We start from the raw sequence: 26,081 nt of genomic DNA on the forward strand, positions 1-26,081 counted from the left end.
ACGAATTTTGGATTAAAAGTATGGCAGTATCACTTGCCAGTCACATCTGTACATACGATGATATGAAGGATAGACTGAAGCTGAACTCTTGTCTAAATACAACAAATTAGACCTTATTAGCAGAGCTGCAAAAACGGTAGTCTTTGCGGCCGAAGGAACCTCAGTTCACGTCTCAAATGTTATATTATGTATCGCGAATCCAGTAAATACTGTCTCAAGACAGACAGATTAGTAAAAAAATAGCTTACTGAATGTTAGACCAAAACTGCATATGTATAGTTATTTTGATGCCTTTATATGTGTGTTTTAGAAATACACTAAACAAAAATAGTAAATTCGAAGAAAATTCAACCGTTATCTAGTTTTTTGTCATTTACAAAGGAAAGGGAAGTGTGATAATGCAAGCACAGATAGTATACTTGGACATATGACCCCCTGTACCCACGTGTGTTGCTACCCCTGTTTTAGTGCTTATCTTTTAATATCTTTTTCAATCACTTTAATCGAAAAACTTTCTTTCACGTTATTTAATAACAGTTTGTGCAAATATTTACTGCGAGTAATAATCTTTATTAGTCTTTGCTCAATAAATATCTAGCGTCTGTACGTGAAAATAGTCAGCAAATTGAGCTTCATGACAACTGACAGCAGTCAACGCGTGCCTGTTACAAGACTAATGACTGTTGCGCAGTAACGTAGTCTAGAAATATCCATTTATATTTTTCGTTTCTCAAAGGAAATGACACATGACATATTTTTTTTATGTTTATTTCAATTTGATATTGCACGATTAAACAAGATTTTTTATAATCAAGAAATTCTTGGAAACTGTAAAAGCTTTTTTAGTCTTGTTTTGAAGGAACTAAGCTTTACCTCTTCTGGGATAGAGACTGGCAGCTTTTTGTATACTACCGGACCAGCAACATAGACAGTCTTTCCGTTTTTTTTCGCATTTTGGGTGACCCGGATAGATGCCTCGCTTCCCGTATAGCGACATTTTCTCCCTTATACTTATAGCTTTATTCTGACTCACAAAATACTCCTGATATCTTTGTTTTGCTTGCACATCTGGCGCTTACTTTGCTCTCCTAACTTATGCATTGTGATAAAAAAACAAAACAGCATCAAACCACATCGTACGCTAAAATGAAAACGTGCAAGATTTAATATTGTTACTCATTTGAATTTCAACTTTAAAGACGCCCGGTAAAGGTCCGATTCGTCCAGTTTCGTCTAAAGTGCACTTTGATGCGCGAATGTACTATCATGACCAGGCCATAAGCTCTGCTTCAGTTTACTTTGCACGCGCCACGAGAATGCATTTGATGTTTTAAACCAATAGCATTAAAACCTTTCACGAAACGTCGTCACGAAGCACTTTTATTTGCGACTATCCAGGCTGGATCATAAAAAGCAAAATAAGATTGAAGATTTTTAGCCGGGAATTAAACTATTTTATATCTTTTTTTATATTATCTTGGTACATGGACATAACTATTTATTCAATAAGTTTTTTTTAATATCGGGTCGCATGTGCGGTATTCATTTCATTATAAAAACTTCTAAGGCCGCTAAGCTTAAGTGGGGTTGGGCAGGACACGTCTGCCGTATGCACCCGGATCGGTGGGCCAAATTGGCTACCGAATGGATACCGCAGGTTAGCCGGGGCAGAGGCAGACCAAAAAAGAGATGGCGGGATGACCTCGACGCTTTTTGCAGAGACTGGCGGGAACATACTTCAAACCGCGATGAGTGGCGGAAAAAAGGGGAGGCCTTTGCCCAGCAGTGGGACACAAGATAGGCTATTTAAAAAAAAAAAAAAAAAAAAAGGTGGATTCAGGAAGGGTTTTAATTTCAATACTTTATTCAATTCCGGATTTTAAAAGAATGAAAGATAATATCTACGTATCTTAGTCGTTCAGCCAATGACATATATTTTTGTGGTTTATTGCTGCTTAAATAAAGGATGGATGGCAACTTTTTCGGCACATACCTATGAGAAACCATAGAATCAAAATACACGTTTTATTTTTACTACGTGGGTCGATTTTTGTGTTGTAGTTTTATTTCGTTAGAATTCGATAAAATTTGGTGGATATATAGAGTTCCCTATTGTAGGTATTCAAAAGCGCAATTTTACTGTAGGTACCCATAATTTGTAATCCTACAAAATGTTCCTCTGAGTTACGAAAACGTATGGTATTTTCGTAACGCAATGGAAAATTTCATTTTTTTGGTCCCATATTGGGATTAAGTATTTGTTCCGCCCTAAATGAAAAACTCTTCAAACTTAGATACCAAATTTTATCAAAAACTGACGAAGAAAATACAAAATATTGACTAACGTAATGCTCGCATTTAGTCCCCTCACTGCGCAAATTGCACATAGCCAAAAAAATTATTACCTATAACATTATAAACATATTGTAGGTGAATAGTTTAATGGCAAATATACATAACTTTTTATATAACTCCTAAGTGTATTTGATAGCGATCACGTCAGTAATAGAAGCACGAAAGTCCTTCAACACGCTTTCATGTAACATTAAGTAGCATTAACGTTATTAAATATAAAGCACTTCGCAAATACGAACGTGAACAGCTTAAATATTATATAAAATGCTACTTGGTCCTTATTCCATGGTAATAAAGACAGTTTTCGTGTTTTAGTTGGAAAAGGATGTAATTGTTTTCTTGAAAATGTTATGCGGAACCTTGGAACAGCGTTATTGTTTTGAGAGTTAGTGAAAAGTGGCAAGTTTGGGTTTTTGGCTGGTTTCCGTTTAGTTAATCGACGGCCTGTCTGGCCTAGTCGGTAGTTATGAAGCCGACGGTCCTGGGTTCGAATACCGGTAAGCCAATTATTTCTGTGCTGAGCACAGATACTTAATGGCGCAGCAACCTAAAATGAGTCATGGCCTCCGACAAGAGTAGGTACACGCCAGTTGTCTCGATCCTGCGCCATCTCCCACCGCAGTTATCGGCTTGATGGAGATCGCGCAAGTTCGCTTCAACAGCATCGCCCCGGGCGATGAGTACAGATATTTTTCCTGAATCATGGGTGTTTTCTATGTATGTAAGTGTTTGTTTTTATCGTTTTCTGAGTACCCACAACACAAGGCTTTATGATTTTACAGTCAATTTGTGTAAGAATGTCATATAATGTTTATTTATTTATTAAAACATTTCAATAGTCCTTCTTAGGTTATTCACGTACGTGAATTTAGATTCATTTTTAGCTTATTTGATCCTTTCAGTGGAAACAGTATTACTGAGCATGAGTGTTTCCTTTATTCTGGAATATGAATTGTTTTGTATCAAAGAAAATGACTTCTTCACGTCATTTGTTACGAATTTCCGTTCTTAATGTGAAAAATATCCTTAGGCGTGGGAAACCACTTGAACTTAAAAATTGACGTACATTTGATTCAGTTTTGACACTCGTTTCTATTCTGTCTGTGAGTTACAACAATAACAGGCAATGTCGAAGGCCGGTGTTTGTCGGAGACAAAGGATCATTGTGCGTCGTGATATGTTTATGCAGCTAATGACACCATTTTATCATAAGCCAAAACCTAGACAAGAAGTAAATACATAAGTAGTCAGAGATTATTGTAGGGCGATTTGACACCACGCTTGTTAATCCAGAGGGCCTACCGCCAACATCGAAATATCGAATAACGTTACCTATTTGCCTTTCTATCGCTCTTGCATAATCGAGCGATAAAGAAGCAGATAACGATTTGCGATTTCTCAGTTTTGGCGGTAGGCCCTCAGGGTGTTTAGCTAACGTGCCAATCGTTAACGCTCCGTAGCGTAGCTTAGTCATCTCATCTCTCTCTATCACTTCCATATTAGTGCGCCAGAGTGACAGTTGCGTTTCGTATGCTACGAAGCTAAACGATTTAAACGTTGGCTACGCACCCAGATTCCACCTGTTACGCTTTTAGCGAATCCCTCAAAGCGTTTTCGAGGTCCAGATTTTTTTTTGTGGTACCTATACTCTTTACACATTTAAGAATTAAACAGTGGTTTAGCAATTTGCATATGCGGGTTGGCCGGGATATACTAACATTGATTATCAAATTGATATCTCATCCACCTGACGACCGGTCTGGCCTAGTGGGTAGTGACCCTGCCTATGAAGCCGATGGTCCCGGGTTCGAATCCCGGTAAGGGTTATTTGTGTGATGAGCAAAGATATTTGTTCCCGAGTCATGGGTGTTTTCTATGTATTTAAGTATTTATATTTATTATTTATCGTTGTCTGGGTACCCAGAACACAAGCCTTCTTGAGCTTACTGCGGGGCTTAGTCAATTTGTGTAAGAGTGTCCATGTCCATATATTTATTTATTATTATTTATCCAACGTTTCCGAATATCATTTACCGTCCATAAAGAGAATATAGCGGACAATAAACCCTATACCTACATCATAGTATCATAAACCGGTCCACATGACGTGTGGGGTGTCTAGGACTTCCGTTCACGCGTGGACACGGCCGCGTGTAATGACCTCTGTATAATACCGTTACTTTTATAAGCTGGCGGAAAATGAATCTGGATTTGTTAATGTATTGACTAAGCCCCATAGTAAGCTCAATAATACTTTGGTTTGGGTACTCAGATAACGTAGGGTCATTCTAAAAAAATATCCGTGCGGTCTCATTGCCGCGAACCATACAAAATGTATAAAGAGTCGTGGCAATAAGACGCAATCGCAGACATATTCTCAGAAAATGACCCGATATATTTAACCTCTAGCCCAGGAATCAAAACTTGCTAAGACAATTTTTATTTGTCAAAATAAAGATTCAAAATACAATGGAACAGAAGGGCTTTTTATAGGTCTCTGGTCGGCCTGAGGATATATACAAATATCGATTTAAATACACAGAAGATACCCCTGACTGAGCAGCAAATATCTGTGTTCACACAAATCATCATCAAATATCAAAATCACCGTCAAATTCACATTTGTATTCCTGCCGGTGAGTAAGGTTGCCAGAGCTCAACAAGGGAGGGAGGGTGTTAGGGTCGGCAACGCGCATGTAACTCCTCTGGAGTTGCAGCCGTACATAGGCTACGGAGACTGCTTACCATTAGGCGGGCCGTATGCTTGTTTGCCACCGACGTAGTATAAAAAAAAATTACCATACCCTTACCGGGATTAGGAGATGGAGAGATTTAGACCAAGCCATATTGGCAGCAATTTTGATAGCCCAGCCAGACTGTGCAAGTGTTATTTAAACGTCATAATATTACAGAAGTATGACTTAAAGTAACACATGCACAGTCTGAGCTATCAAAACCGCTACCAAAATAGCTTGGTCTAACTGTAAACAGGCAAAAATATTTCTATTTTTTCAGCTTATTGTGACTTTCAGGACTAAATGATATGATCATAAAATGCTGCTGAATTTTGCCAAGGGTGGCAAATGCACAGAAATATTTTTGTTATAAGCAAGTACTACTTACTCAAATGGCGAAGAAAACGGTAATTCAAAGTAATAAAACCGTGTTCAATATCCGCAGTCGTTACCTGTCGATACGGGAGCAGAATTATTTATGGCCATGGTAGATACTGAATTATAATAAGCTTTTATGATTCAGATAGGTTTTAGGGTTAGGGTTTTATATTCATGTTAAATAATTCTAAAACATTTCGAAAATATATTTCATTACATAACTTTAGTTATTTTGTATTTAGAAAGCCTTTGTTGCCCGAAAGTATATTTTCATTTCAAAAGGATAGGCTATTAACACTGTCTCTGTGCATGCTCGTAGATTTGTTTGCCAAACCCCCTAATAGTCTAGTAAAATAGGACAATTTGTTCATTACCAAATCCGACCAATTACTAAAAACTTTTGGTATACCTTCTTAACAAGTTTTCTGCGATAATTAGTTTGACCTTGATTTTTCGTATGCATTGGCACTGATCAATACACCTTTATATTCAATGCATGTATTTGTATTGTATTGTATTGTATTGTATGTATTATCATGATCACACAATTTAAACGGCAATGTTCGGTAGCAGGATACGAAAGGTTAACCCATCAGTAATCTAGTAATGAATTTCAGATTGGATTTTTTTAAGATGTCCGAATCATACCTAAAATCACTTCCTAAAAATCGGTAAACAAGCCCACTGATTAGCAGTTCACCGGACGATATAGGCCTGTTAGTTATTCGCGAATAACTGACAGGCCGATATCGTCTGGCGAACTGGTAATCATCTAATCATTACTAAGTACTTTAGTGAGCGTAGGGTACGATACGAAGGCAAAAAGGACACAAGATTAATATAACTAGAATAGTGTTGATGATCGATACTGAATAACGAAATTAGTATTTTCTCCATGTAGTTTCAGAACAACGCAACGCTAAAAACATAAGCGCATAGTGCAGAATCAGGTTCATACGATTCGGACATGCCGATCCAATTAGTGCGAATGTTCTAGTAAACTGAAATCGTTGTAGTTTTATTAAAATCCCAAATTTAAGCTCTGTTTTTATATTCTAGTTACTAACATTACATTTCGATTGATCAAACTACCTGGAGTTCTAGCCAATATAACAATCGTACATTAACAACCGCCAAACGAAAAGAAATAAAAATTTCGATTGGCGTTTTCTATCAACGATTGTCTTCTTAGCTATCCCCCCCTGATCCAATATTGCAGGTCCTAAAATGTTATATTGGTCGAATAAATTGCGGCGGCAAGCGGTATAGCCTAGTAAAACTCATAGTCGCATATATGCCCTGAAAACCAGCGCCATGGCTAAGGATCTTAGTCATCGGCATATGCTGAGCGGCACGGCATCCATTTTGGTGTAACATTTTTCTAGAATAAGATGTATTATAGGTTAAGTTTCATGTACACCAAATAAACTATTTCTATTCTATTCTATATGGAAAATCTCCCGCACCCCGCATGCGGGCCCTATTGATCACTGAAAATGGTTCCCATGCGTGACCTATGGCCTACAAATACATTATAAAAATCTCGCGTACCTTGCATGTGGCCCCCATTAAAATGTATTGTTAGTACGCTTTAAGCTAGTTGTCAATTTTCTTTAGGTATATAGGTACCTTTTATCGTTTTTATGAAGATCAAATGTCTAGAATTGCATTAAAACAATACAAAAGTCAGATGGTAAGTAAAAATCTGACATTTGATTCAACGTTCGACACGCTTAATACTCAATCTCCTCAATAACAGGTACATAAATATGACATCACGTTTATGTTACGCATTAAGCACGGCAAACGATTACCAAGTCCTATTCGTACCTACTACACTAGTTGGTTTTTATGCCTTACAGTTTTGTCGATTTTATAAACTTTGTAAACTTTAGTGCAAAGGACAGAATTAAGTTTACAATTCGAACGTGCGATCCAATTTAGTCCGACGTTATAGTCTAACAGCAACAAAACTGACCATCTGTGTACCTTATGCCTTTGCAATAAGGTTTTAACATTGTCTGTTTACAATGTGGACGGTGTTCCAGCTAACGATAACCGTTAGCAAGTAGGATGAAGGGATTACCGCTGTCAACGCGCGTGTGTCCTTATTCAGCGCAGAGCTTTATAGTGGGGTCTTTATGTTGGATGCGATCCGCATGCCGTTTCGGTGTGCGAGCAGGACATCGCTTTATACGTGCATAGCGGTGTCTTGCTCACACTGTTAGCGTATATCTCCGTATTAGTGCGATAGCCTGGAAGCCAATTTTAATATTAATATAATATTAATGGTTTTGATGTTGAAATCATACAATACCGTGAACTTGACATGATGGCTCGTAATGTATTTCACGCACACCAATAAATGCGAGCGAAATGTCGAATGACACGAATATTACGCGCGTGCGCGGCGATCAATCAGCTTGAGCATTTGTCAAAGTGATATCAAAATAAGATCAACACATTGTTGAATCAGAATCAGCCTCCGTGTTTAGTGGAATATTGATGATCATTCATGAATTAATAATAAAGCGACTCCATTGGAAAAAGATCACGCATTTTCTGCTTCCCTTAGCGGTATACAATAACTGCATTTGAATATTTGTTCAGTCGAACACGGTATACATTGTTCAAATATTCACAATAAAATACACTGTTTAAATTACAAGGTAGTTCTGTCAACATAATTACCAGTATATTATTTGTCTAACGTTAACAGTAACGGAGATTTTTGTGTATAGGGAGCGTGCATAAACTGTAGGGGGCAGCACAGGACTGGTCTTTCCACGGCTCACGGAATAATAGACCGTACACAAACGTACAAATTGTATTCGTTATATATAAAATCGAGTTACTAATCTAAACCCTTTTAATAGTGATAGAAAAGCGGCTTAATGCGTATTTAACGCGATATACATTCTTATTATTTTATTGTCATCTTTGTAATGGTCTACCTTTAATATAGCTTCCCAAGTAATTGGAACTAAGTAAAAATCGAATAAAGCTTCATTATTGACCATTATCTTAATGCTCCGTTCATTATTCTATCAAGGGCAAGATTTCCTACCCACATCAATTTCCATTAAGTCAATAAGTAGCACTGTACAGACAGAGACTTCTAGAAACGACTACTATACATTTTTAATCTAGATATTTATTGGTAGTCTAGGCATTGGATCTAATAAAATTTTAATTTAGATAATTTGTCTACAGACAGTGACCTGAGACGGACATTTTTCCTACATTTATGATCGTAAAAACAGAATGAAAATGCAAATGAATTCAAATAATGAAATATATTCCTGCAAGTTTACAATTTGTTTACATGTTTCTAGTCTAATTTATTTACTTATTTATAGGTATCTATTACCTGACCAATTTAGACTTAAGTCTACTTGGGATATAAATATACTCGTATATTAAAAAAAATCCACACATGCTCTATTGTTTTAAATAAACAAAGTAAGCTGAAACCAAAGTTTTATATGCCTGTCACCAGTTTGACACTTACATATTCGCTAGCGTGTCCGTATAACTTACTTTCTATGCATCTCGCTCGTACTCGCATATTAGTGCGAGCGAGATGTATAGAAAGAAAGATACGCAAACGTTAGCGAATATGTCAGTTTGACACTAAAGGCAGTCGTGGTAAGGCTACTTGTGTAGTTTTCAAAATGAACCATGTGAAGTCAAGTCTAATATTTGTTAATTTTCTTTCGCGAAACTCATACCTTCCATACCTACAGGAACGTGAGATTTCAATACTTGTTAATCTTGACTTGGCACAATTATACAGAAACAGAATTGTAATCAAACTTGATCGGGCAGAATCAGGCCGCTGACGATATACCCGAAACGATATTTTAGTCCTCCCGTCGCATTCTGAACCCGTATTCCTGAAATTTTAATAGCATTTGTGTGTTTGCCGCTCGTCTGCCGCTCCGAATCGGGAAACGAATAATTTGAAAATAAACATTCAGTTGCTTGTTTCATACCTTCTGTTTGTGTCCAATGAGATTACTTATTATTGAAATATGAAAACCATATTTGTGTTGACGAATTAATTACAAAAATGGGTTAGGAACATATTTTCGAACGATTGTATTCTGTTATTATTTTCATTAGTTTGATTGTTTGTTGATTGCTCACAGAGATGTTATGTTATGATAATAAATAAACAATGTAGGTATGTCTAATTAATGGCATTAATATCTTTTATTTTGACGAGATGCTAATGTTACTAATGTTAGGTATATATATATGTAAGCGCAATAGTTATTGATGGATGAAAGCATGCAATATTGCTGTTTTTTACGCATTAAGAATTATGCTATTAATTTATGATAAATATTTAATACGCCTGGATTAACACGTAATAAATTTGTTATTTCAGGAGTTGGTACAGGAGTGAGTTTAACGTACATAATAATCCTAATCACTTAAATTAAAATTGCCTCTTCGAACCATATACCTACTCCTAGGTTTAAATCGATGCGCAATGAGCGTCTCCGAACTCTCCGGAGCTCGGCAACTTGTTGAAACATTCAAAGCGCTCGTTCAAGTGAATGGCCTCACCCACATGTCTACAATCATCTGTTAATCCCCGCACTGAGATGTTTACCGATTCCCTAGAAACCTTAATTAGCTCGCTCTTCGCGATTCCATGCGTAAATTTTGTCAAGTAGCTCTTTTTCACTCAATTACTGCCAGACCTCCGCATTTCTAATTAAAATTAAACACTCCACCGAGTTTTTGTGCTGAGCTTCACATACAAACCCGACATATTCTCTTCACTTCCCAAGCGCTAAAAAAAAAGAACCAGTATATGCGTAGACCTGATAACGTATAGTTTATACGGACCTAAGGGTCATACTTCTACTACTTTTACACAATGAAGCTAATATTTTAGGGGTTAAACGTTAGAATGACGGGCCTCGGCAACAGATGTCTGGGCCTTTCACGTAGGCACTGTAAGGTCAATGAAATCCGTGTCATTGGGATTACTGGAACGCGTTTCAGGCCCTTGAAATATGACACCTTTTTGATAGCTTTCTCAAGCTCTTATCAAGTTTCAAGTGGTAAAACAATCCATGTGATTCCTACAAATAAGGTTCAATTTTCTGGATCTACCAAGTCATGTCGTATGGCGCGGTTATCTCTTGAGTGTTGTCTTGATTACTTATTAAGCAAAGCTCCGTAGATGCTTTTAGGTTTGTTTTCATGAAAAGTATACCATTAGGAATTTTAATCTCTCAACACTTAACAATAATAACTGGACTTAAAGTGAAACTGTGGAATAAATTTGGAATTTACATAGATTTATCTCTTTGTTGGGATAGAATTATGGTATCAAAACTAAATATAAGATTTACTTATGAATAACAATTATGTGTCTCGTAGTAGGTAGGTACAGCTGCGTATGGATTGATATAATGTATATGGAACATCATCAAATTATACCGTCTCCTGTTCAGTTATTAAATTGTTCCGCTTATAACATATCAGTTAGCGGTTATAACTTATGAACACTGCAAAATGAAATACGCATAATACTTGTTGTACCACTATGAGTCGAGTAAAAATTAATTAAAGTCTGACTCTTGTTTTTTCTATGTACGATGCATCAGAAGATACCTATTGGGAATGTGGTTGTTTTATTTAATTCTCAGCACGTTAACATGGTTGGTACTGCAGAGTTTGCATTGATTATAATTATTATTATTAATAATATTATTTTCTTTTGTTGCAGGTATGAATCGTGTTTTATTCTCAACATCGTAATGTTTATTACGTCCTAGAGTAAATCGTCAATTACTGACCACCGTATACTAAAAATGCATTATATTTACCTATTAAACAGAATTCATTTTAGTACAAGATGGCTAGTGATTGAAGGGTGGTCAGAGTGGCCGGTAATTGACGATTTACCCTTTTATATCGCAATATATATATATATATATATAAGTGTACATTATGACCGGCATTTTTTATATACGTCAAAACAGTTGTGAAAAGTGTGTAGGAAAATTAAAAAACAGTTTTAAGCAAAATAAGCTGAAAAAACGATGTAAAGATCCTTTAAAGCCCTTATTTTTATCATCATTTTATACTTAGTGTCATTCAAATCCCTATCAATCTCGGGCTCTCGGTCAAACTGCTGAGCTTTAGTAAAAACGGTCCCTTGTTTAATAATATCTACCGCGAATAATTATAATTTACTTAAGATCTTTCTCTAAGCTCGGAGACTAAAAAACGTGTCAGGGCATCATATAAATGAACAAATCCTATGAAAAGCCTCGCGGTAAAGTTAATCAAGGTCTTTCACAAGGATGAGAAGAGTTTTTAGTGCACCATAAATGCAGCCGTATTGGGTTATCATTTAACTGTCTTAGATATCCTCCTTATTTATTTATTTAATCTTTATTGAACAATACATAACGGTACAAATGGCGGACTTGGCCTTAAGGCACTCTATACCCAACCAATGGGCTAAAACAGTAAGATTAAGAAGGAAAAATAGCTTTTTGAATCTAACGAAGTAACGGTCTTTCAAATTCCTATTATTCCTAATCTTTACAAAGAACCTACTTGTTTAGTATGAGTTAGTGATATAATAAAAAAAAAAGCTATAACTCCCGTGGGAGTTTAATGGACTTTAGCTCCCGCTGCACTTGCGTGAAATAGCATACTTAACGCGCAATTGTGATGAAAATGTTATTATTCTTAAAAGCGTGCCCGATTAACGCTGAGGGACAGCAGTTATAAAACTAATCCACAAGTGCCACGGTCGGGTGCAGCCCGTTATTACTGCAGCCTGCGCAGCGATACGAATAGGGTTACCTATTAACTCTATACGTGCTTGCTACTATTCTAGGCGAAGAATGTTTTAGGGCCACCCCTTACTAGCGGCTCCCGAGCGTCGGCGTCTATGGCTGCTGCTCGACGTTACGTTGGCGCAACTGCGTGGCGACGCCATTTTCCATAGCGCTGACTAGATGCCAACGCTCAAAAGATGCTAGTGTGTGGTGTAGCTTAACCCCCTTATTCATAAACGTCTGCTAAAGTTGACAAGCCGCTAATAATCGTTTGTCCCTTTCCGACGTATTGGGATGATGGAAAGGAACAAACGATTATTAGCGGCTTGTCAACTTTAGTAGACGTTTATGAATAAGGGGGTAAGTCCTTACCTCAAAGTAGCTAAGACAAGTTACATGATAGTGACAAGTCGTTAATAAAAGCTTACCCGATGTAAAGTTATCGGGACTACACAAAAATCTTACTGCAGCCTGCAGGAGTCGGGTTACTCACCAACTCCATACGTGCGTGGTATTATTCTAAATTAAATTATAATGTACTACGGTTAAGAAAAAAGCCAAGTTAAAATTAATACCCTTTTTAGTATTGATTTGTACGCATTTAAATTTATGGAATTGTTGTATAAATACATACAACCATTTTGACTAAATTTCAGTTAGTAATATTATTGCGTTTTTTTTTTAATTTAACCGCTTCTTACTAATTTATACAACATGTCTCTACCCTCTGGACATAGACGAAGAGGACGTGTCGATTAGGGTATTTCTAACCTATGTACAAAGTCTCATTCCAAACGGCAATGTTTTAAATCAATACGAGTGGCGAATTACCTTTTCGCACGTGTATTGTATTTTATACATATGGCCCTTTAAATTTTCGATATACACACCTATAGTGCTAGTTACCGCAATAGAGTGGTAAATTTATATTTAATATTTCAGAACAGCCTCTACAGATACACGGTAATTAAAGAGTATGTCATAGCACTAATGTCACTCTAATCTTAACGCCATGGTGAACGACTAATACAGTATGGTCCTTTAATTTAACTTTAAAAGATATTTTTTTAATGTTTATCTAATCCAATCAATTTACCATATTAGAACATTCCTGAGAAGGAACTCTACTCGGGATCTCGTCCAATATCCAGAGAGTAGAGACACGTTATATGTGTATGATGTTAGATATTATTTATCTGATTTATTGATAGTAACATATTATGTCTATACATAGCATTACTTCTATTATCACTATCTCAGGAATCTTATCTAATCGTAAAAAGAATTTTTCATAATACATTGCTCTATGTCTTTCATCATATATTACTGTATACTATTAACCAACCAGTTATAAGCGTCACACTTTTTCCGTATAAAGTGACATCAAACGTTAGCCCGGAAAATTAACATCCATCATGTAGTAAATTAACTTTCTATTTTAGGCCAAACTGTATTAGTTCATATTTAGGGCAGTCGATAGCACCGTTCGACTAGCGCCGTATACTCGGTTACCATCACGCGGGCCGTATACTTGTTTGCCACCGTCGTGGTATTAAAAAAAACTGCATTCATAATTTCATACTTAGGTTCAGAACATAATATATCAACATAGTCATTGCACGTAAGTATGGTTTTCCTGCAATATACACGGTGCCCACGAGGAACCCGAAACATTTTAACAGTTTATTCCTGACCAAATTTAAAGACTAAAATACTTAAAAGACTCGGAAGTTTTTTTAGCGCTGAGTCTTGTGCGAGTCAAGTTCTTCAAATTTTGACTCAAAAGACTGGTTCCTACATACACTAATAAATAAACACAATTATTGCCCACTGTACTTTAGGCACCCCAAATAATTCGATTCGATATATATACTATAATGAAATTAATGAAGCATATGAACGCAATATTTAGGGGCTGTTAGTAGTCGCCGAAGAGTTCCACTATCCATTTTCTGGCCATCATCAGATCAGCTCGATGGTACGAAATTATTGTATTGTCGTCTGTTTGTCATGTTCAAATTTATACGTCTTTATTAGAAGTAGGTTAATTTCGAAATACAAGATTTTATTAAGTACACTGAGTACACAGTTTATTATTTAAAAGTAAAGTTAGTATCAAAGTGTATACTACTGTAGGTACGCGTGGGTATACATATACGTCATTATTAATGATATGCGACGCTAGATATCATTGTGACGTAAGCACCAATTTCCCTAACGTCCCTTTTAAAAATGAATGACACACAATAACGATCATGCATCATACCTTCTTACATGTTTGTAAATTTACTAGAAACTGACATCAGATATAGTCAACATTATACGATCATCTGTTATTATTCGAAATCACACATTCTCTAGTTGTAATAAGATCAGTTTCCCAATGGCGTTCTTTTGTAAGATGAGAGCTTGTGGATATTGCAGAAAAAGAGCACGGATGCTTTCAAATGACAATTCTCATTTGTTTTGCATTCGGTTACGTCGGTGCCGAAAAACTCATCTCGCTTGCGAATAAAAATATCTGGGCAATGCGTCAACAAGTAAATTAATACATGTTTGCACAGTATACATACGAATTTATTTACCAATCAACCTTAACGATGCTTTCACAACGATCGTTCTGGTTTACTCGGTTCAGGTAGATATCCTTTCAAACAAAGGAAATGTGTTAAGTACCTGATTTTAACGCGGTTAAAGCACTTCAGTTGGTGAAGTTTTATCTATCTCAATAAGTATAAGATGATTACAAGGAGTACTTACTTCATTTTTATTACCGTATACAAAAGATGGTAACCCTAATTCGATAAATAGCGTGCAACCCTTGAGAAGGGTAACAAATTACTCCTGTCCTATTGGTCGTATTGCGGCTTACTCTTCTTTATATCTGCCCTAAATAGCTTGGCTTTGGAGCCCACACGCTTTCGTGGTTAATGAAATCTCTCTTTTCGCAAAAGAAACTGTAGAAAAACTTCTGTAACGAACCATTGTTTATATATTTTACTCGTACCTTTTTGTAAGAAAGTTCTTTAATTGTAACTTACTTTTGTTCTAAAAATGGCGATTGAAATAGGTACCTATTCATTTCGTTACTCTTTATTGAAAATGAAAGTAAGGTATTTTAGTTGCCCGCGCTAAAATTTTGCTAGTAGCCAACCCTTTGTTTAACTAATTAACTATTATCTGCAACTAATTAATTTGATTCGAAGGCAGCAGCAACAATAGATGACATAATGTAGATAACGATGCACCTACACAGCGTGGGCTAGACAGTATACACTGTTGATTAGCAGAACTGTGTTATCAATGCATATTATACAAACACTTCTGATCAAGCCTGATGCCTGATACTGCTGCACTCTTCAAGGCGTCAGTAATTCGCCGGCCGCCGAGGCTGCCGCACGCCCTTTTTATTGCCACTCGCGACCCCATCTCTAAAAAGGGAACGAATATTTTTAGTTCACGGAAACCTCGTGTCGTTTTTAAATCAAAAGTGCACTGAGGAAGTTTGTTGAATCGAAATTTCTTCGATACCGGGATGTGCTTTGTGATTTAAGGTGAGTTTGTTTATCTTGATCAGCTGTGCATTTGTGAAAGAACTTAGTAATGTGTATACATATGTAATGGTCAATTTACTTAATTGTATTTAACTGCATAGGTTAACTTTACTCATCCATAGATTGGTATATGACGTGAATAAAAGTGACTATATAAGTGTGTGAAAACTATTTTTATGCAAAGTAATATTTTTATTACATCTTATCAAAGTATTGTTTAAATTAATAGGGATATACTTAATAGCGTTTAGTTCATATTTAATTTATTTACACTGGCGTTTCGGACGTAACTTTATGTTCATGATATTTTCGATATTTATTAAAGTTCGGTCTATATAAAAGTGGTATAACATTGTGTGATTTATTTAGCATTTCGACAGATAATACAAATCACTATAATTTATTTTTTAACATGAATGCAAAAAGGAAATGTTTTCAGCGTTCATGTTTGTAAGTAATATCGGACAATGTCAAGTTGTAGACAATTCTTATTACAGAACACGTGTCAATATGCCCCTTGTTTCTCTTACGATGTTACACTACACGTGCGTGGACGTTACATGCGAATCGAGTTCAGAAAATGACGATCCTTTTTTAAGCCTGTTGATTAATGATTCTCTTTTTATATAACGGAAAGGAAGACGAATATTTAAACGGCGGAAAAATACGTCGTAAAGATACTTGTTCAAATTGAATTTTGTAAATAAAACGTGCAAGATTAGGTATATACCTAATCTTACATACGAACAATTGCATTATATTTTGCCGGCTAGGTATATACCTAGCCGGCAAAATATAATGCAAAGCAGTAACTACTCTAGTTTTACGCTTGATGACGTTTTATTGTCAATAAAGTCAAGCTTTATTATTGGATGTAAATAATATCTTATTATGAGTTTTAATGCATTGTAATATTATTTAAAAAACTTAAGGTAATTTACACGATTCATATAAATCTTATTACGCCCGCTATTATTATAGTGGATTGTAGCTAACCTTATCTTATTTGTATAATGAAATCGTAATAACAGTAGACTAGCGCGACGGTGTATTTTCGTAATTATACTAATTGCTTTTATGTAACCGGAGACGGCGTGGCACCTGCTATTAACTTGTAACTTAATTTTTATGTATCTAATATCAGCGTGAAAGTATTGATGAGTACGGTTTAGTTTTATTTATACTATAGAATTTATGAAAACTGCACTCACGTTTCACTTCACTTAGTTAAAAAAAAAACAATACTTTTTTAAACTCAGTGACTCTGTTTTTATTGAATTTGAATGTACCTAATAATAATAATGTTTATTGTTCACGTAAAGTGAAACTAGGCTTACCAATGCATCAACTAGGTACGTTGATTATTGTACAGTACAATACTGGTTTTATTTAAATCAATAGTAAGTTCGATTTTAGTAAGACCCGCTTTAAAGTCAATGATGAGAACAGATTAAATATTTCTTTGAACGGTATCTCATTTAATCTCCTTTGAACTAAGCTCGGTCGGGGTATTCCTTATATAATCTACTTGGTCGCTTTTACTTATCTCTTATCTTAGTATTTTTGTTTGTTAGGTTGGAAATGTCCATCGCTATTCCCAGCAAGACCTATGGCGGTAGCTAACACAAAATTTGGCAGATTAGGCTTAGTATCCTTTATCAAGAAATACTTTATTGTAGCATTATTAATACTGGTATTGCTAGTGTTTAAGACTCGACTCAATTTTTCAGACTCTCATAATTAATGTGGAACTCTCGTTTTTTTTTTAATTATTAGAGCGTTCGAGTCTTTTGTAGAGACTTGAGTCCTTTTCGGAGAACTTGTATTTTTTTACAAATAACGTAATGCGTTGTCTTTATGTGAAATTCATGGATGTACATAACATAAATCATACAAAAACGCCTATTTACTTTACTGCTGTTTAGGTAAAACCTATAAAATTTTTGACTGAGTCTTTATCCGGAGACTCGAGTCCTTTTGAGTAGCGCTCAAAAAAGAGTCCATAAAGGACTCGACTCGGGACTTAAAAGACTCAGAAGTTTTTTAAGCTCTTGAGTCTCGGAAAAACAAGTCGAGTTCTTCAATTTAGACTCAAAAAGCTCAAGTTGCTACCAACACTAGGTATTGCTAAGTGAAGTGAAAGGAAACAAAATGAAGTCTCAACCATTTCAGCCACGACAACAGCTGACTTAACTGTATGATGATTGCTAGTAGTTATTTGTCAGTTGGTATTTCATATTGATTATATTTTGTTAAACCAAAAGTATTATAATATTTTGGTTACGAAATATAATAGCCATGAAAACCTCATTAATTGCGCGTAATCAAAGTGTGTTATAATATAACAAGTAATTTTCTATTTAATTGAAAGCTCATTGACCTGCTCAGTACTAATTAAAACGAAGCGTGTTATGTAATTTATTGAGTTATAAAGTAATTATAGTCTAGTCTCTTTGACAACTATATGTACTTTCAATTGAACGTCAGTGTCATTGAAAGTCAAACCTCAATGTAATTGGTTAAGCATTGACTAAACTTTGTGTAGGTGTAATTTGATTTGATTTAATATCTTTCTATAAAAGCCATCCATTAGGCAGTCTTGTACTTTTTTGGTACCATCATGTTATAAAGGAATTATTATGGATTCCAAGAATCTATCTTTGTTATTTATTTCGCGAATATCTAGTACGAGTAGAAAAGCAGTCTTAGGTAGGGTTGAAATGTGAAAAATGGAATAAGTAGCCTGACAAAAGTAAGTAAGTAAGATCCCTAAAAATCCTGACATTTAATGTTCGGTCATTTCTTCGATAATTCGCCATGAAATCCCTTATTCCAAAACCTTTCGTGAGCCATTACCCCTTTAACTCGCTACAATACGCTGTAGCCAGTAGCATAACCTTCTCTTTCATCTACCCAACTCCAAACTTTTAGCTAGCTTCTACTGGTTAGTTGAGGTATCTAAAAAATCAAATCACCCGCAATCCTGATTCCTGACATGCCAGGGGAAATCCTGACGTGTGGCAAACCTAGTCTTACTTAGGCAAAGGGTATCAGGTGTTACTGTGGCGACGAAGTACGTCCGTCTCTCTGTTCTTTTGTCTGTCTCTAGACTGGGTAACGGTAAATCGTTTACGGCCTGAATCTTTCAGAAAATGATAGAAGAAATATATACGGACACGAAACCGCGCTTCAGGAAGATATTTCAAATCAAACCATTTTGAGATAAGGTAATGTTTTCGAATGAAACAAAAACCTTTTTAATTTTATCTAAGTAAATTATATCACGTATTGCTGATTGGAAATTGCAGAAAACCATGATTTAAGCCTGAAAATATTTTCATTTAACAAAATCGGTAAAGCGCGAATGGATTGCGAAAATATGCCGAGGATTTGGTTTTTGCTCTGTTTAGAAACGAACAGTCGGGCTGATGAACGTAGGATTAGTAACACGTCGTCTGCGATTAGGTCTACGTAATGGTTATGAAAATGGTTACGTTCTCTCTCTTATTATATTTTTAAAAATTCAGTAAAATGCACGAAAATACTTATTTTCCTTTGTTAGTAGTTTATATGTTCAAAATTAATACACATTTACACACATGGATGGTGAAAAGAAATAATATGATAACCCACACAGACTCAGAAAAAGAAATTTAGATGTTATTTTGTAGACTGCTTACTCGTCTTAGTTGTGCAAAAACGAGTGAAGTGTTTTAATATACCTAAATATATGAAGAAAAAAAATATCGAATACATAACACATTTTCCATAAACATGTGATCCGTATTTGGATTAATAAGTTAAGCACCTTGATTTGTCTTAGAAATGAGAAACATTTTTGGTCTTTAATGTCAACAAAGTGGACAGGTACTTTATTGACGCAAAAGTAATATTTTTCCCTACTTTGATCCTTAGGGCACGTAATCACGTATCTCTAATAAAACCAGAATAGAATAAGTAGGCATACCAAATCATCGCACGAGTTTATCCACCCGGGATTAATATTGCCGAATATTGAAAATGTTGCCCATCCCAGTGGCACGCGTTAACATTCCGAGAGTTCGGTATTCTCATTGGGAATTAGTGTTGTTAGGAACTCGAGTCTTTTGAGTCTAAATTTGAAGAACTCGATTCGTTTTTACGCGACTCTGTGCTTAAAAAAACTTCTGAGGCGTTTAAGTTTCGAGTCGAGTCCTTTATCGAGCCTTAGGATAAAGACTTCGTCAAAATGTTGCAGGTTTTATCTAAATGAACCCTAATGATAATAAGCATTATTGAATGATGTGTAACTAACAGATGAAATTCATGTGAAGACAAATTGTTTTTAGAAAATTACAAAAATACTCGGGGTCTTGATAAGAACTGAAGTTTGGACTCAAAGAATAGAGTCTAGTCTTAACGCAGTGGACTCAAAAGACTTGTGTCTTACCAACACTATTCGGAACCTATTAAAGTAAAGGCTGTATCAGCGTATCCAATTGAAGTTGGGATAATTTGAATAAAGGGTCTGCTAAAGTCTTTACTCTACCTCCATGGGTACGGTGCGATGTGAATTAGTATTTACTACTTATTGCTATGTCGACATCATTTACTGTTATATGGTAAAAGCATTTTGTCTTAAAAAATAGAAAACTCGAAATCTCACCTGTCCTCGAACTGATCACAACGATTGATGGCTGCGAAATTTGTCAAACTTTTCACACAAGCACATATTTAAAATAAAAATACGATGGCATTGATTGGCGGAGTTTGGTGCAGTGCAAGCGGTCTTTAGTGTCGAGCAGTTCATATTGGGATGGCACTATTCATTATCAGTCAATGCCTACTTATAATATTAAATCGACTTCGAAGTGTCATAAAGTGTCTTCGAAAAGAGATATAATTTACATTATAAGCAATAAAATTTGCACACTTTTACCATACGACATACTTAATGAAAATAAGTATGTCGTATGGTAAAAGGGTGCAAATTATATCGGAAGGTAATGACCTCAAATAAAACGTGTCGCAACCTGATACAACCAGCCAGAGAATGTGGGAGTCGCATGCATAATAGACGAGGTACGAGGACCTAAATAGAGCAGACCACGGCATCGATTCGAGTTCGTTTCCGTCCGAGCGCTACCCTACTACGACCTACAATATTTTAGTCTGTGCACTTTCAGACTTAGCTTAGCCTGAAGAAGTAAAATCCTTTACATAGTTGTAAATATTTGATGCTTGTAAAAGGCATTGCTTAATCAGCGGAAAATTAAATTCTGTGATGAATATTGTTTAAAAAAAATACAACAATGATGTAAAAATCTGTTTATCCGTGTAAATAGTAATTCTGTTACTGAAAATGTTAAGGAGAATTGAATTCACCTTTCATTGAAATATGTCAAAACAGGAAATGGATTATGTTTATTGGTAGTCATAATTCATAAAAATAATGTTTATTTTTAGTCTATCAGCTTCGATTCCTATTTTAAGTTCATACAAGGTATTATTAAATGAATGTTTTATTAATGCTACTATCATCAATTGTTCATACACTTGTCTTATTTATTAACAATGGTTTCAAGCTTACTACGTATTGCATAACACCATTTTCTACCTCAAGGCGTTTAAATTTATATTTCCCGTGTTCCGTAAATAGACGTAAATTGTTCAGTTCGTGTTGAAGCTCATCGCAATTGTTCTTTGTTGTTACATAACAGTCGGTTTATCCTAAGACAATCCATCATTTATGTTAATTGTCTGTACTGTATATTACATACACAGATCATTTGCCTTAGATGGAGCATGTAAGACGACTCGCGATCACCAATCATCATTCGCGTGGCTAAATTAGTATTAACGCGACCTCGCAATTCAGTTGAGTCCATGATGTTTTTACTTCGTGTGTACGTTTTCTTATAGACTCCTCTAAACTCATCGGTAGTCTTTAAATACTATGTTAACTATAAGGATTATGAATTGCCACGACAGCGTAGACGTGTTATGGTGTTACCTGTTACAGCATGGAAAATTTTCGCAAGCCGCAAGTACAAGAAATGCATGCGTATTATTCTAATTAACAGACATGAATTTAGTCATGATTTTTTTGGAAGACGTCATTCGATTCTACTTCCCGCAAGTCTCAAATATTTCTATTAAACCTGTTATCTATTGTACCTACCCCAGAAACTTGCAAATCGTGAAAATAAATGTAATCTAACCTTTAGGGTTTTCTAGAACCCTTCTATTTCCGTCCGTCCCTTCTAGACGATGTCTGTTCAGCCCATGCGATTAGTTCCCCAGAGTTACTAGATTATTCGATATCCTTCCAAAACGGTGCGTAGTCTATGTTGTAAAAAACATGTAGTTAGTCATCGTTTTGTGTGACATTGACCCCTCCGTGTATAGGCCGTGGATTAAACGTGCTTTTTGTCTTTATTGTGCAATAAAGTATTAATTGGATTACTGTATTTACTGTGACACGCGAGATTAAATGTTAATGTCACACGTTACTTTTTGGAGGATCATATATACTCACAAAAAAAAAACAAAAGTTATCTCTTCCCAAAAGTTGAGAATACTATTTTTTTGCTATAACCATGACTCATCTCGGCTAATGTATTCGTAATGATAGACAGATAAACGTGTACTTGAATGCCCATGATTTCTTAAATATTATTCAAAATCAGCGGTACCGTCTTATGGTAAGGTTAATAACAAGATCTTTCAAACTAAAGTTGATTAAATACATCATTTTCATTGAAACATAGAAATAACCACTCATGCACACGTTTTAATATGTGTCAGATTTCCAAAACATTATACATTACATGCCAAAACTATGTATTTTTATGAAAATAATATGAACGCGGATTTCTTTTTTTGAGAATTAAGTACTTTTTTTAAATGTTGACTCCCCCTTCAGAATATTCCGAAATTAATACAAACTTACGCCTTGTGTTAAAGTGAAAATCCTTTGGTACGATACGCCCCAATAGCATATGGACGGCTCTACTGACCAGCGATTCATTGTCACTAAGCAATCCGCAACAATCACGAAACAAAAACACAACACCCCTGCGTCTCCTTCGCACTTCGCTTTCGATAATTATTTGTATTTGAAATCGGAAATCTGCTGCTGGACACCCTAAACAAACAGTAAAAGCTCCATACGTCAACCCAGAGCAGACAATTTAAGAAGTTTAAAAGACGTGTGCCCATCTTTTGAACTTCTTAGATTGTCTTGTGAAAATAGTTTCCAGACGATTTTTTATCTAAAACTAAAAACATCGCGAGAGTTATCGTCTTTATTTGTGTTTCAATAAAACCTATTACCTAGAAACACGGTTTTCATCATATGTAATTTGAAGACAAACAAGCTAATTACTAATCTAATCCGTTATTCCTTTATTTATTCCCAGCCATATATTCAATTCCAATTACATAATTTCTTTGCTTATTTATGCTCTGTGTGGGATTTAATTTGAAACCGTTTCGGCACAGAGAAATAATTAAATAAATAACTTTAACACATTCACCGCTGAGGTGGTGCGGTCGTAACGCTACGTCGTGGCCGTTATCATAGTTTTTCCCGGTATGTAGAGGAAATGCTCTGTAGAGGCAAAACGACAACGTGTCGTGATTAGCGCTGAATGGGTTAATGGAATGCGTGCTCCATACATGGCTAATCTTACTTATTATTAATAGGTAAGTTGTACGGGAGGTATGTTAAGATTTATTAAATACCACAGAACTAGTTAATAAGGTTACTATTATAGTATTCCGTGCTTATTACTATTACTATGTAAGTTCTATGCGCGCTTGAAGCTTAAGGGCTGATTTAGACGGCGCGCGAACTTGTATGCGATTTTAGTTACATTGAGGACTCTTGGCTGCATCCAATTCAGCCGACCAATCAAATACCGCAATGTAATTAAACTCGCATGCGAGTTCTCGCACCGTCTATGTGAGCCTTAATACTTATTGAGCCTAAATCTTATCATAAATATGTTTTCACAAAGCTCGCTTAAAACTTATTAAAATGGTGTTTTTTCCATGTATGGAGTGAGCACTCATTAAGCTTATTTATTTCTCTATGGTTTCGGCGTACAAAATCCCTAACGAACCTATGAGTGCCAACTGTGTGAGATGTATGCCTTATTAATACGCTTTCATGTCGATATTGTATATAAGTAAATCTATTTTCTTGTACTTATTGAATTTCAATACCCTTATTACGAGTTTAACATGACCATTTTAGCGACAGCGTACACTCGCTTGCAATTACTTCTTCTTTTAAAAAAAGCGGCCAAATGCGAGTCGGACTCGCCCATGAAGGGTTCCGTACCATTTACGACGTATTAAAAAAAACTACTTACTAGATCTCGTTCAAACTAATTTTCGGTGGAAGTTTGCATGGTAATGTATATCATATATTTTTTTTAGATTTTTTATTCTGTTATTTTAGAAGTTACAGGGACACAATTTTTTTCACTTTGGAAGTGTCTCTCGCGCAAACTATTCAGTTTAGAAAAAAATGATATTAGGAACCTAAATATCATTTTTGAAGACCTATCCATACCCCACATGTATGTGTTTGATGAAAAAAAAAATATATATTTTTTAATTTTATGACGTATTAAAAAAAAACTACTTACTAGATCTCGTTCAAACCAATTTTCGGTGGAAGTTATATTTTTTTTAGATTTTTCATTCTGTTATTTTAGAAGTTACGGGGGGGGGGGGGACACACATTTTACCACTTTGGAAGTGTCTCTCGCGCAAACTATTCAGTTTACAAAAAAATGATATTAGAAACCTCAATATCATTTTTAAAGACCTATCCATAGATACCCCACACGTATGGGTTTGATGAAAAAAGATTTTTTGAGTTTCAGTTCTAAGTATGGGGAACCTCAAAAATTTATTGTTTTTTTTCTATTTTTGTGTAAAAATCCTAATGCGGTTCATAGAATACATCTACTTACCAAGTTTGAACAGTATAGCTCTTATAGTTTCGGAAAAAAGTGGCGGTGACATAATCGGACAGACAGACGGACATGACGAATCTATAAGGGTTCCGTTTTTTGCCATTTGGCTACGGAACCCTAAAAATGGCTGCCAACTTTATCATAATTATGTCAATGTCTAAAGTGAGTCGCTTAACTTCAAACTCAGATATCCAACTGTCAGATTTTGCGATTTTAGTATGAAGAAAAGGTAGGTAGATATTTTCTAAGAGGGTTGAATGGATTTATCTGAGTTTGAAGGTAAACGACACAAGTGTGCTCGTAGAGCATGACGTTGCTCGGTAGTTGCTTTTAGTAAAGTGAGGGCGTTGACTAAATAATGGTTAAACGCGTTTCAAATCTTCTTCATTAGCAGCACACTTCCACATAAGATGCATTGCATAATAAGCTATGTATAACTTTAAACAACATGATCTCTGCCGCTTCTTTTCGCCATCGCCCTACGCGACAACATTTCCATCCTCACCACTTAGGTATTTGGCAGTCCAATCTTGAATGAATTTCGTGTGCACCGATCAGCCTCTGGAATCGGTCTCCTGAGGGTCTACTGCGGAAAACAAATTTGGTTACTTCTCTGTCCCTCTTGCAAAGAGAGAGGTAGATAAAGAAATTTCGATTTTAGTTTTTCGCGTTAGGACTTCTAAACTCATGATACCTCGGAATAGGTATTGTTACGAGCGAATCGCGAGTGTTCACGTTCGCGGTACCATGGTAAGGGTATGTCAGTATAACGATAACTATGTACCTACTATGTAGTGTAGATGCATGCCCTGATATACTAAGTTTATTGATACGCCTTATCGCCATTGTGTCAGAAACAATAAGCTTACATTGTATACAAGTCCTGCCAGCGTTAATAATGGATTCTATTACATGAAATATGTACATATATTTACGAGTCTACGTTAGTCACTGGCAAAATTTATGCGATTAAGACGCTGTTTGACGAATTATTGTAGATAATTTCGACTGGTACAATTGCAACCTCTAACTTTACAAAACAGCCCGTTCTCGGTCAGACCTGTATACAAAATAAAACTTTTAATTGAGACTCTTAATAAGTTGCTGCTTGTAGTAATTTTTTACGTTAATAAATTGTTTTGTTTTTCCTGGTCTACTTTTACTTTATAATTTCGACGGATAATTCAGAGCACAAACATGAATAATGTGCACTTGCTTATGAAAAAAAAGAAAGAAAAAGAACGCTGTTCTTTGTGTTTATATAAAAAAAAAAAG

The 26,081-nt window shown here is 35.6% G+C and overlaps 1 protein-coding gene across 6 annotated transcripts in view; it reads left to right on the top strand.

Moving 5' to 3' along the window:
* Positions 1 to 26,081, top strand: part of LOC133523383 (uncharacterized) — a 311,151-nt gene that overhangs the window by 121,192 nt on the left and 163,878 nt on the right. Inside the window, exon 1 of one of the 6 annotated variants that reach the window (XM_061858923.1) lies at positions 15,654 to 15,837. The exons of the other annotated variants lie outside the window; for them this stretch is intronic. The gene's annotated coding sequence lies outside the window, so the exon portion shown is untranslated. Of the gene's footprint in view, positions 1 to 15,653; positions 15,838 to 26,081 lie in introns of those variants that run through there. 6 annotated transcript variants of the gene reach the window in all.

Source organism: Cydia pomonella, chromosome 12 (genome assembly GCF_033807575.1).
Source record: "Cydia pomonella isolate Wapato2018A chromosome 12, ilCydPomo1, whole genome shotgun sequence".
NCBI classification, from domain to species: domain Eukaryota; kingdom Metazoa; phylum Arthropoda; class Insecta; order Lepidoptera; family Tortricidae; genus Cydia; species Cydia pomonella.